Below are 12,345 nucleotides of genomic sequence, written 5' to 3' on the forward strand. Positions count from 1 at the left end.
TAATGTCTTATGTGACACTGGCCTTCATGATTGAGTGCCATTCTCTCTTTTCAAACCCATCATTGTCATTTTATACAGCTGTGCTTTCTCACATTTACCCTCATGTTCAGCAACAATTTTTTCTGTCCGACTTATTTTGCTTAGCATGATAATCTCAAGATACGTCCATGTTGTCACAAATGGCAATATTTCATCTCTTCTTATGGCTGAGTAACACTCAATTGTATATATGTACCATAGCTTCTTTATCCAATCATCTATCGTAAGACACTTCGGTTGCTTCCATGTCCTGACCATTCTGTTCCATTGTTCTGTCTCTTTTTCTGCCAATACTATGCTGTTCTGATTATTGTCACTTTGTAGTATAATCTGAAGTCAGGCAGAGTGATACCTCCAACCTTGTTCTTTTTTCTCAGGATAGCTTTGGCTATTTAGGGTCTTTTGTGCATCCATATAAATCTGATGATTTTTGTCTATTTCTTTAAAAAATGCCATGGGATTTTGATGGAGAGTGAATTAAATCTGTATAGGATACAGCATCCATTTATGATTGAAATGGTTAACAAAATGAATATAGAAGGAAAGTACCTCAACGTAATAAAGGCCACATATAATAAACCCTCAGCTAACAGCATACTTAATGGTGAAAAACTAAAAAAAAATCCCTCTAAGATCAGGAACAAGACAAGGCTGTCCACTATAACCACTATTATTCAATATAGTATTGGAAATCCTAGTTAAATCCTAGGCAAGAGAAAGAAATAAAAAAACAATCCAAGTAGGGAATGAAGAAGTCAAATTACCACCTTTTGCAGATGACATGATTCTCTATATAGAGAATCCTAAAGTCTCCACTAAAAAACTATTAGAAACAATAAACAAATATGATAAAATTTCAGGATACAAAATCAATGTACAAAAATCCATAGTATTCTGATATTTTACAAAAGAATTTTCAGAAAAAGTAATGAAAAAAATTCTTTTGTAATTACAACAAAAAAAGAATAAAATACTTAGGAATAAACCTAATTAAACATGTGAAGGACCTATACACTGAAAACTATAAGACATTATTAAAAGGAATTGAAGAAGACACAAAAAAAGTGGAAAGCTATCCATGTTCTTGGATCAGAAGAATCAACATAATTAGAATAACCTTATTATCTAAAGCATTTTACTGATTTAATGCAATCTCCATCTCCCAATTTATTCTTGCATCTCATCCTTTTCTTCTGATTTCAATTCTCTCCTTTCTGAAGTCGACACTTTAGTAGTTCTCTCAGTGACTGGACACTAGAGAAGCTTGAAGACATGTGAAACTGTAGAACTTCCTGAGTCACATTCCAGAGCCACTGTTTTCCTGAGCTTTATTCCTTGTCACTAGGAATCTATGAAATTAAAACTTGAGGTGGATTAGTTGGTGGCTTTTCCTTGAAAACAAGGTCCCAACTATAAAAATGTGCATACAAGGTAGAAATCTTTTCACTGGTCTAACAGTAAAATCCAAGCCAAACAGGCTTTTTTGCCAAATAAAAACACTTGGCTCCAGGTGCCTAGTTTGCTCCAAGAGTCAAGGAATGCCATCAAGACTTGGTTCTCCTCTTTTAATTTCCTGTGTCAGATCCCTAGGTGCTGGCTAACTCTCAAACATGGAGCTTCAAAATGACCTCAAAGTTTAGTGCTAGGTGAAAAGAGGATACCTTTTCTAGAAATCTTAGTAGAAGTCTCCTTTCATTTCATTGGATATGATTGTATTATTTGCCCATCTCTGAACTCATTACTATGGTCAGAGAAATAAAATACTCATTGGCTTGACCGAGTTAACTTGTGGAGCCAAGTTCACTGAATCCACAGTGAATTCAATTTTCCTGAAAATTTATGAGCTAAGAGCAGAAGAGGAAGTGACATCCAAGAGGAAAAATGGGATACCATTTCCAGAATAAGAGAGAATGTATTGGCAAAATCACAAGCAAACAAGGATAAAACAAACACAATAGATGTCAGACACCCAGAACTCTGCTGGACACTGTGAAGATAGGTAGACATATGTTATGCAATCCCTACTATAAAACACTTACTTGAAAGTTTGAAAGTCCTGTGTAGCAAACAGTATTGTTTCTAGTTCCATATATTCTCCATCTATTGGAGTTAACTGCAGCTGCAGCTCATAGTTCCCACCAAACTGAGAACTTCTCTCCTAAAGTGTCTGTATTTTTTCTATTTTTCTTTTTCTCTGCTTGAGGGTTTTCTTCAGCGCCGTGTATGGAAGCTCTGAAAGGTGAGGAAGTGAATGCCCTCATGGGCAACTTTCAGACTGTGAAGAGTACAAGTTGGTGGATAATTCCCCAGCCTCTCCACCCTCCCTGGAGTTGATTCTGAGGTGAGTTCTACACAGTATCTCAGAACATTCCTAGCAGGATGGAGTCCTGGTTTCCCACAGAAGTACCTCACTAAGATTAATACACTGTTTCCTGGCCTTTTCTCCCTTCTTTATTTAACTCCTCCCTTTTCTTCACGTGTGCTTCTGGAATCATGTCCCATATGACCTAACTGCATCCAGTTCTATCTTGGTGTCTGGTCTGATGTTGGGGAAAATCAAGATAACATACAAAGTGTCCTGAAGAGTAATATCATGCAGTATTTTATTGTCGTAGGGGAATGGGCATAAGGAGAAAGAGATAAGAAGTACTCAGAATTGACTGGAAGTAGTAGAAGGAGGGGAGAAAGTTGGAGAGAGAGAGATTTAGCTGTATGTTAGTGGCTAAATAAAAATATTCCACAAAGATTAAACAGCATAGGCTAGATGAGATATCAAGAGTATGTGATGCCAGAAGTCAGTGTAGTTATCCATAGATTAACACATATTTATGTTTATTGAGGCAATACTAAAGTTAAGACTTTTTCTAAGAGCCTAGGTGCAGTGGGAAACAGACACAAAATCTCTCCTCATGCGAGTGTATTCTCACGTGGGCAGAAGAGCTAGACAATAAACAGGAAAACAGATAAATGTACAAGGTTACTTGAGATGGTAATAAATATTATGATTAAAATACACAGGTGCTGTGATGGAGATAACTGGAGTGGGGTGTATTTTGGGGTAGTCAGGGAAGGCTTCTTTGAGGAAGCGACTTTTGAGCCTTGATACTTAAAGACTCAGGTAGAACCAACTATGGGAAGATCTGGAGAAAAAAGACAATGTGACTCAGGAAACAGCAAGTTCTTTAAGTTCCAAAGCATGAAAGAATTTTTCATATTTCAAGAATATGAAAGGAAGTGAGAGTGGCTGGAATACATCAAGGGAGGCAACATAGGTAGGAAGTGAATTAGGAGAGAGAGGTGGGTACAGATCAGAAAATTTTGCCTGCTTATGACTCATAGCCAAGTGCCTCCACAGGCATGGCCTTCTGCTGAAGGGAGCTGCCTTGCTCAAGGTTATTCTCTCTTCTCAGAAGCAATGTGTATCCAATAAATTGGTAAATAAAGTGTTTCAAAGACCCAGTCCATTGCTTCAATTTGAGACATATCTGATGGACCATCCCAGCTTCCAAACTCCTCATGAGATCAGTTGAGACTTTTGTTGTCATTGGATCACAGTTCAATGCTTGCCTCAGTCCAATCCTTCTTTCCTTACTCCTGGGCAGGTATGCTCTCTCCAGTAAAACACCTGCAGGCAAATCTACATCTGAGTATGTTTCCTGGGGAAAGGACCTAGAGAGTTGATACCAGAAGTGGTCCATGGAAACAAAATCCAAAATGGGATTTTAGAGCTGTGTCACCCATCACATGCCTGGTAATGAGGATCCCATCCATGGAGGTGGGTGGAGCACTGATATTCCTCAGCATCTCATGCTGTAGCAGTGCAGGTGTTAATATTTTACCACTGGTCACCTAGAGTGTGATTCGTGTAGAATAGAATGCTCTGTCAGATGCAACATGTCAGACATTTGAGAGGCATAGAAGTAGTAATTATAATGACTATGGAACTGGATGTTTCTTGCTAAGTACAAATGATGCATTGGAAAAATCAAAAAAAGGTCAAGAGTGATTAATCATCAATTTAAGGAAAAAATGTGAAAGTCAGAGGATGTTTTGCCATTGTGTAAAGGAACTGTCATATCCTGCAGTTGAAAGGCTATAAAAATCTGAAGACCAGCCCTAGGACTTAACTAAAGAGTGGCAGAGCTACAGAGAAGATTGTCAAATTATTATCATCTGGACTATCCTGCAGCACATTGGTTCACCATATTGATGACATCATGCGTTGAGCTAAATTAACAAGGCTTGGCAAGAGTACTAGAAGTCTCAGTAAGAGACATGTTCCAGAGGGTGGGAGTAAACTTCATAAAGATTCACGGCCTCCTACATCAATGAAAATTTAAGGGATACAGTAGACTGGGAACATAAAATGTATTTCATGCAAAGTACTGGGCCTTCTCAATAGCAAAATCTCTGGTAAAACTTTTTAGATTCTAGAGCAGTATGTCTCACACTTCACATATTGCTCTGAACTATTTTCTAGGTGACATGGGAGGCTGCCAGTTTTGAGTGAGTTCTAGAGCAGTGGAGGATGCTGTACCAGATCTAGGCTGTGGTGTATATAGCCATGCTTCTTGCCCTGTATACACCATCAGATCCTAAGTCATTAGGGGAATCTATGGGACTAAAGACACTATGTAGACTTTGGCAAAGCCTATTAAGGAAATCAACTTAGATCCCTAGGGCTCTGGGGCAAGGCTATACCATCTTCAGAAAAGAATTATACATATATAAAAAATAGCTCTTTGCATTCCTGGGCTTGATAGGGTCAGAGCACCTAACAATGGAACATCACTTACCCATGGAACCATACCTGTCCATCATGACACGGGTTCTGTCAAATCTATCAGGTTATAAGGTTAGATGGGCCCAGCAGCAATCCACCATAAAATGGAGGCCATACAACAAGGACTGGGCATAAGCAGGGACAGATGCATAAGTAACTTTATGCAATGAGCAAGTGATTCAGATACCCATGTCATTCAGCACTATTGCACCAGATCCTCTCTCTCAGATTACAGCTATAGCTTTGGTGTATGTGTGTATAACTTTCATCTGATTCCCTATAACACAGAAAAATGTTGGAGCTTGTGGACCTAAAAGACAGCCATGAGGGCAAAATCATCCCAGTGGGCACAACTGTGAGCAATGAAATGAGAAACACTCCAACATAAGAATATATGTAATTCATAAGCAATAAGAATGGCTTTGATGGTTGGTCAGCAGTCTGTGAGGGGAAAGATTCAAAGATCAAGGACAAAAGGGTCTGAGTAAAGATGTTAATAGACTAATGAAATAAGATAAAATGTAAAGTTGTACACTGAGAGCATCTTCTTTGGAAGAGGTATAAAACAATCAAGTGGATAGAATGACTTCATCAATCTAAGTTAGCCAGCCTCTGACATTGGCCATTTAACCATTGGCACAGTGAGTACATGAATGGAGTAACCAAGGATAGAAGATATGATTAGGCCCAACATCATGGAGTCCCACAGGGCAGCTCATTAGAAGGAGCTCACTGCACAGCAAAAGAGCGGCAGTCTGGGTCCATGGCCATAAGATCCACCCGTCTTATCACATATCACAACACCTAGAAGCTGCCAGCCTCAGAGAGGCTTCTTACATAGCTGAGTCACCAGCTTAGAGATGATGTCCACAGGTGTAGGGCATCATCTTCTAAGAAGCAGTACACATCCTAAATCAAGGATCTTTACATGGTGCTATGTCCTGAGTGGGTAGAATACATGTGTTAGAAACCAAGGGGAAGATATAGAGTGTTCTCACTTATCAAAACTTCAAATAACTTATTTGGTTTGTGTTTTCTGTTCCTGCAACCCTGAGTTCTGTAGGTTTTGAAGTCCTTGTTCTTCAGAGTATTAATCTTCCACCAGGAGACAATAAGAGTCCCAGTAAACTTACAGGTGCTGCTTTCATTTGGTCTCTTCTGGCTCTTTGTTTCAAATAAACAGTAGGTAAGTGAAGGAATCATCACTGTGGCAGGAATAAATGACCCTATTCATGACAGAAGGTAGGGCTCCTGTTACACAGTGGGGGAGAAATATTTTTGGCATCTAGGTGATTCAACAGGGTATCTCTTTGCGCTATCCTGTCCAATTGTGGCTGTGAATATATAAATATAGCAACTCTGACCTGAGGAGGACATGGTGACCAGATAAGAGTCATAGATAAGAGTCTGGAACATTCTACCAATAAACCACCTAGACCATCAGATGTAATAGCTGAGGGTGGAGGGTGTGAGTAAGGATGGGGCTAGAATAGGTAACAGGAATGAAATAATGGACATCAGTTGTGGCCCTGGGACCAGTGCTAGCCTTTGTCTTGTAAATTTTCTCCAGAAAAAGAAATCAATCAGAATTCTGAAAGAGCTATTTCCAGATGGAGTTAACACTATGTGAAGCAATTGGATCCAAGAGGCAGAGAAAATGGATTTAGTAGATGCTATGATTTGTCTCTAAATTCCTCCTCAGAGCCAAGGGGCTCACAGCTGCTGGGTGTGTTGGCTACTGACACCCCAGAGCTGAATGCCCTCTGACTCCAATTTTTCTCTGTCAAAAGGTGTTGCTCATCCCAAGATTATGCCCCCTCCAGGGATCAATCTGCTTCCACAACTAGGAGATGCAGGCAGAAAAAGGCTGCCCCCTTTATCTCAATTTGGAACATTTATCAAGTACTGTCCAAGCTTCAGAGCCCACCCTGGGGTTACCTGGGCCTCTGTTGAAACTGAATCACCACTTCTCTCTCTGCCTATCCCTGCTTCCCTCACTCTTTGTGGTGGCTTTAAGATATGTTCACATATTCTTTTGTTTCTTCCTTCAAGATATGGAGTTTAATTCCCCTCCTCTTGTGTGCAGGCTGAACTTAGTGATTAATTTTAGTGACTAGATTAAGAGCAGATGTGATGGGGTGTAATTTCCTAAATGAGCTTATGGAAAGACTGTGGTTTTAGTCTTGGGTATGTCTCCTTCCCTTTTTACTTTGTCTTATACTTCTTCTGGGGGAAGCCAGCTGCCATTTTATGTGAACTCTGTGAAGAGGCCCATGTGGCAAGGAATAAGTGCTCACCATGCAGTGAGCTTAAGAGCGGATCTCCCCCCAACAGAGAGCTTGATGCATCCTCATGAGAGACCCTGAGCCAGAACCAAACAACTGAGCTGCTCCTGGGGTTTCTGACCCTCAGAGACTGTGTGAGATAATAAATTGTTTATTGTTTTAAGCTGCAAAGTTTGGGGATAATTTTTTACATACTAGATAGCTAATATACCCTCTCACAAATGTTGTCCTAGAGAAAACTCTCCAATGCATTTCTGGCTTGCAAATCTCTACCTTGGCATTGTTTCCCAGGAAATCCAGCTTAAGAGAGATAGTAAAGACATGCGGATGTTAAAGGGCCTGCTTTTTCTGAGAGATGCTGAATAATTTATTGTTGCTGAGTGCAGGGAGACTAATATATGGCAGTGATATGGTGGGAGGTTGTAAGGAGTTCTTCTAAGTGAAGCTAGGAAAATGTAACTTTGCCTTATATGCACTGGGGAGTCACTGAAGGTTTGGGGGCAAAAACATTCTAGAAGCAACATGAAGGATGAATAAAATGGGGAGACTAGCAACAGGGAGACAACTATGGAACATCCTAACAGCTGTGATGTTTGGATAAAAAATAAGGAAATAAACTACCCTGTACCTCCCCTCCCCCAGTGGGTGGGACTAATAAAACAAGAATTAAAAATAGTACCTAAGGGCTAAGAACAATTTCTGGCACCTGGAACTACTATACACATGTTTGTTAGTTAATTATGCGCTGGGTTGGGTGGCCAGAGAATTTACCAGTCAATATTGGAACATTCCCAAGTTTAAGGGGCAAGGAGGAGTATCCCGACTAGTTCAGTTGGGTAGACAATGGTGTGATTAAGGGTGAGGTCAGGGTTCTTAGAAACTTATTAAAAGAAGTTGTGCTGTGTCCATGGTCACTATTTCAAGTTCAAGGCCTTGTTCCCTCCATCAAATGTGGTCTGTACCCCTGATAATAAGGGCAACTGGAAAGAGAAGCAACAATCCACCACAGTGACAGTGAAAATAAATTCAGAACTCATGTTATGCTGACATTAGATCAGCAACTGCAAAGTCTCCTGAGGAAACCCACGTTGGAAGTCTATCACCATACCCCACGCTCTTCACTCTGATTTCCCTCCACAAAGCAGACCCATTCTTAGAAACTTCTAATGCCTTTAGGGCTTCACTGCATCTCCTTCATGAATAGGAGGGTGCGCTTTTGATGCTTTAACTTGACAAGTTCTTGCTGCCTCATCTCATAGGTCAAAATAGGTTATTTTTCTAAAAGGCAATTTCCCACTAGCACGGGGCCTAAAAAGCTTTCTCTGATATTTCAGTTGCTGGCTCCAGATAATGGGCCTGCCTAGCCAGAAAAGTTATTGAACACCTAGATAATTAAGAAAGTATCAGATATCATGTGGAATAAAAAGGAGGAAGTTTGTGGCAAAGGCCAATGCTGTATGAGTTCTCAGAAATAAGTTTCTTTAGGATGGTATACTGACATGAGGTTTCATACTGAGTTCTGCCTTCACTAGACTTCAGAATTTTGGCTCTAAAAATTTAGTCAGAGTCTGATCAAACTAGAGTTTATGTGCAAAACCATCTAATGGGGGTTCTTTAACTTGGGACCTCTTAAAAATGACAAGAGAATTTGTGGAGAACCACTGAGCCCACGTTCTGGAGTGGAAATGACATACAATTATCTTGGCTTTGATGACTTCTTTAAAAGAGAGCTTGTGACAAGGGCTTATGTGCAGGGACTTTATCTGGGAGAGTGAGTCTAAGAAACAGGTGTGGGGCTCTGAAAGGAGTATACATGTCTAGATACTAGTATAGATGCTTTTATAGTGTAATTTTTCATGACTTTAACTGCAGATTCCATCTCTGTGGATAAGACATAATTCTTTTAACAATTTCCCTATGGTTTGGTATTCTGGTTAATCCTATTATTTTCCTGTTTAAAAAATATTTTGAAATGTCCCTATGCATTCATCTTTGCAAACATAGCTGATTTCTCTAGAGTAAATTGTAAAACTGAAATTGCTGAGTCAAATATTTTGATATATGTTGCCAAATTTTCATATAGAAATTTGTACCAATTTACACACTCATTAGCAGTATATGAGAATACCTATTTATTCTTAAGAAGCATATTACTATTCTTTTTAATCTTTGCTAGATAGGAAATGAGATCTCAGTTGCCTATTTCTGATGTGAGCATTTTAATTATAAACATTAACAAATATATTTACTGGCTAGAAGTCCCAGTCAAGATGACAGAGGATATAAAAGTTGTGCTCTTCTCATGACCACATTAAAATTACAACAAGATTATAGAAAAATCAACCTGGAAAACCATCTTAAGATTAGCTGAACAGAAGTTTTATAACTAAGGATATAAAGAAGCCACAGTCAAGACTGGTAGGAGGAGTAGAAAGGCAAAACGATCTGTCTCCACACAGTTGCAGTAGCTGAATGGTTGTAAACTGTAAAGGATATCTCAGCTGTGGAGGTCCCCCCTGAGGAGAGAGGGGTTCCAGCCTCACACCAGACTTCCCAGCCCAGAGAACCAGTGCTGGAAAGAGCAACCCCCACAACATCTGGCTGTGAAAAAAGTGAGGATTCCATCTGTTTTGGTGAGATGGAAGACTGCTAGAAACCCAGGCATCTTATTAAAGAGCCTGCACACAGACTCTCTTGATTGTGAACACCTGCCCTGGGCTCTAGTGGAGGGACAGAGGGTCAGGAGGCTCCAGAGAAGTTGTGTGGCTTCAGGGTAAGGGCCAGAACGACAGCTGCTATTGTCCTTGTGCTGAGCCTTCTTCCAACACAGTTGGCAGGTGAGTGCCATATTTTCTGTGTTGATCCCTCTCTCCACATGGCCAAATTTGAATCTTCATTGGCCTGGTAAACTCCACTTGCTGCACCCTGATGACTCCCTGAGAGCCTGCCCCAACCCAACTTGCACATTACCAGATACTCTCTCAGGAGCAGGATCCAGAGGCCCCAGGCAGGCATTGGCTGACCTCGGTATGCCCTGTGCCTTTTGCCAAGTGACCCCAAGCTAAGTACTAGTGCCAAATATGAATCTGCATTGACTTACTGAACACCAATTGCCCCATCCTGGTGACTCCCAGAGACAATCCCCCTATACCCAACTGGAGCATGGACAAAGGCTCTTTCTGTGACTGAACCTTACTATCAGGTGGCAGGCCTTGAGGTTCCTCGGGCCTTTTGCTGAGTGGCCAAAGGCCCGGTATTGGTGTAGCCAGCCTCAGTTCATGGCACGGCCTCTCCCACTTGCTTCCAGGTTCAGCAAAGGCAGCGACTAACTATGATCACTTTATAGCTCCTGTTATATAGCCTCAGGCTGATCACAGACACTGGCCTACACCAGAGCCCCTCTCAAAAGGCCCCAGAACCAAAACACCTTGTGGCCAGCTTTAGATCACAATAGAGCACCACCCAGTTAGCTCACGAGCAGCATACCCAAAGGATGATCTCAACATAGCTTGCTGGGGAAAATCCTGCTCCATGGGGTTAGGGCTCCCACAGCAGTTCATATGCCGTGGTTGTGGCCAGTCCTCACAGCCAGTAAGCCTGAGGGTCAATCCCACCTACTGACAATGCCAACAGCAATTAAGGCTCAACTAAAACAGGATGACACACACAACCCACACAAGGGACATGCCTGGAACTCCCGGCTCAGGTAATCAGGGAGACTGTGCCACTGGGCCCCACAGGGCACCTACTACATAAAGCCACCCTGTCAAGACTGAGAGATATAGCAGATCTATCTACTATATAGAAACAAACAGAAAGGCAGCCAAAATGAGGTAACAAAGAAACATGTTCCAAAAGAACAGGAGAAAACGGCAGAAAAAGAACTTTAAAAAATGCAGACAAGCAATGTACCAGATACAGAGTTCTAAACACTGGTTATAAGAATACTCAATGATCTCAGTAAGAATTTCAACAAAGAGATAGTAAGTATGAAAAAAGGATATAGAAACCATAAAAAAAGACCAGTCAAAAATGAAGAATACAAAACTGAGATGAAGAATACACTAGGAATCAACAGCAGATTAGAGTATTAAATTAGTGACTTGGAAGATAGGTAGCAGAAAACACCCAACTAGTACAGCAAAAATAAAAAAATGAGGATAGTTTAAGGGACCTCTCAGACAACATCAAGCATACCAACATTTGCATCATAAGGAGAAGAGAGAGAGAGAGCAAGGAATTGAGAAACCTTTTGAAGAAATAATGATAGAAAACTTCTCTAATCTGGTGAAGGAAAGAGATATACAAGTCCAGGAGAGTACGAAACAAGATGAACCCAAAGAGGCCCATACCAAGACACATCATAATTAAAATGCCAAAAGTCAAAGTCAAAGAGAGAATCTTAAAAGCAGCAAGAGAAAAGCAGTTAATAACCTATAAGGGAGCTCCCATAAGACAGAAACTTTGCAGGCCAGAAAGGATTGGCACAAAATATTTAAAGTGATGAAAAGCAAGGACCTACAACCAAGACTACTCTACCCAAAAAGGGTTTCATTTAAAATTGAAGAAGAGATAAAGAGCTTCCCAGACAAGAAAAAGCTAAAGGAGTTCATTACTTCCAAATCAGTATTACAAGAAATGTTAAAGGGACTTCTTTAAGAAGTAGAAGGGAGAGAAAAACATAAATATGAATAAAAATGGCAATAATTGCAAAACTATCAATAATCAGTTTAAATGTAAAAGGATTAAATGCTCCAATCAAAATACATAGGGTAGCTGAATGGATAAGAAAACAAGAACCATACATATGCTGTCTACAAAGAGATCCACTTCAGATCCATGCTCATTGAAAGGGGTTAATACCCAAAATTTATAAAGAACTCATACAACTTAACTCCCCCCTCCAAAAAAAAAAAAAATCAAACAAACCAATTAAAAAATGGACAGAGAACTTGAATAGACATTTCTCCAAAGAGAGCATACAGATGGCCAATAGACATATGAAAAGATACTCAACATTACTAATCATCAGAGAAAAGCAAATTAAAACCACAATGAGATATCACCTCACACCTGTCAGAGTGGCTATCATCAATAAATCAACAAACATATATTGGTGACGATGTGGAGGAAAGGGAACACTCATGCACTGGTGGAATTGCAAATTGGTGCAGCCACTGTGGAAGACAGCTTGGAGGTTCCTCAAAAAATTAAAAATAGAACAACTTTATTACCCAG

This window comes from Pteropus vampyrus, unplaced genomic scaffold (genome assembly GCF_000151845.1).
Source record: "Pteropus vampyrus isolate Shadow unplaced genomic scaffold, Pvam_2.0 Scaffold7, whole genome shotgun sequence".
Lineage (NCBI taxonomy): Eukaryota > Metazoa > Chordata > Mammalia > Chiroptera > Pteropodidae > Pteropus > Pteropus vampyrus.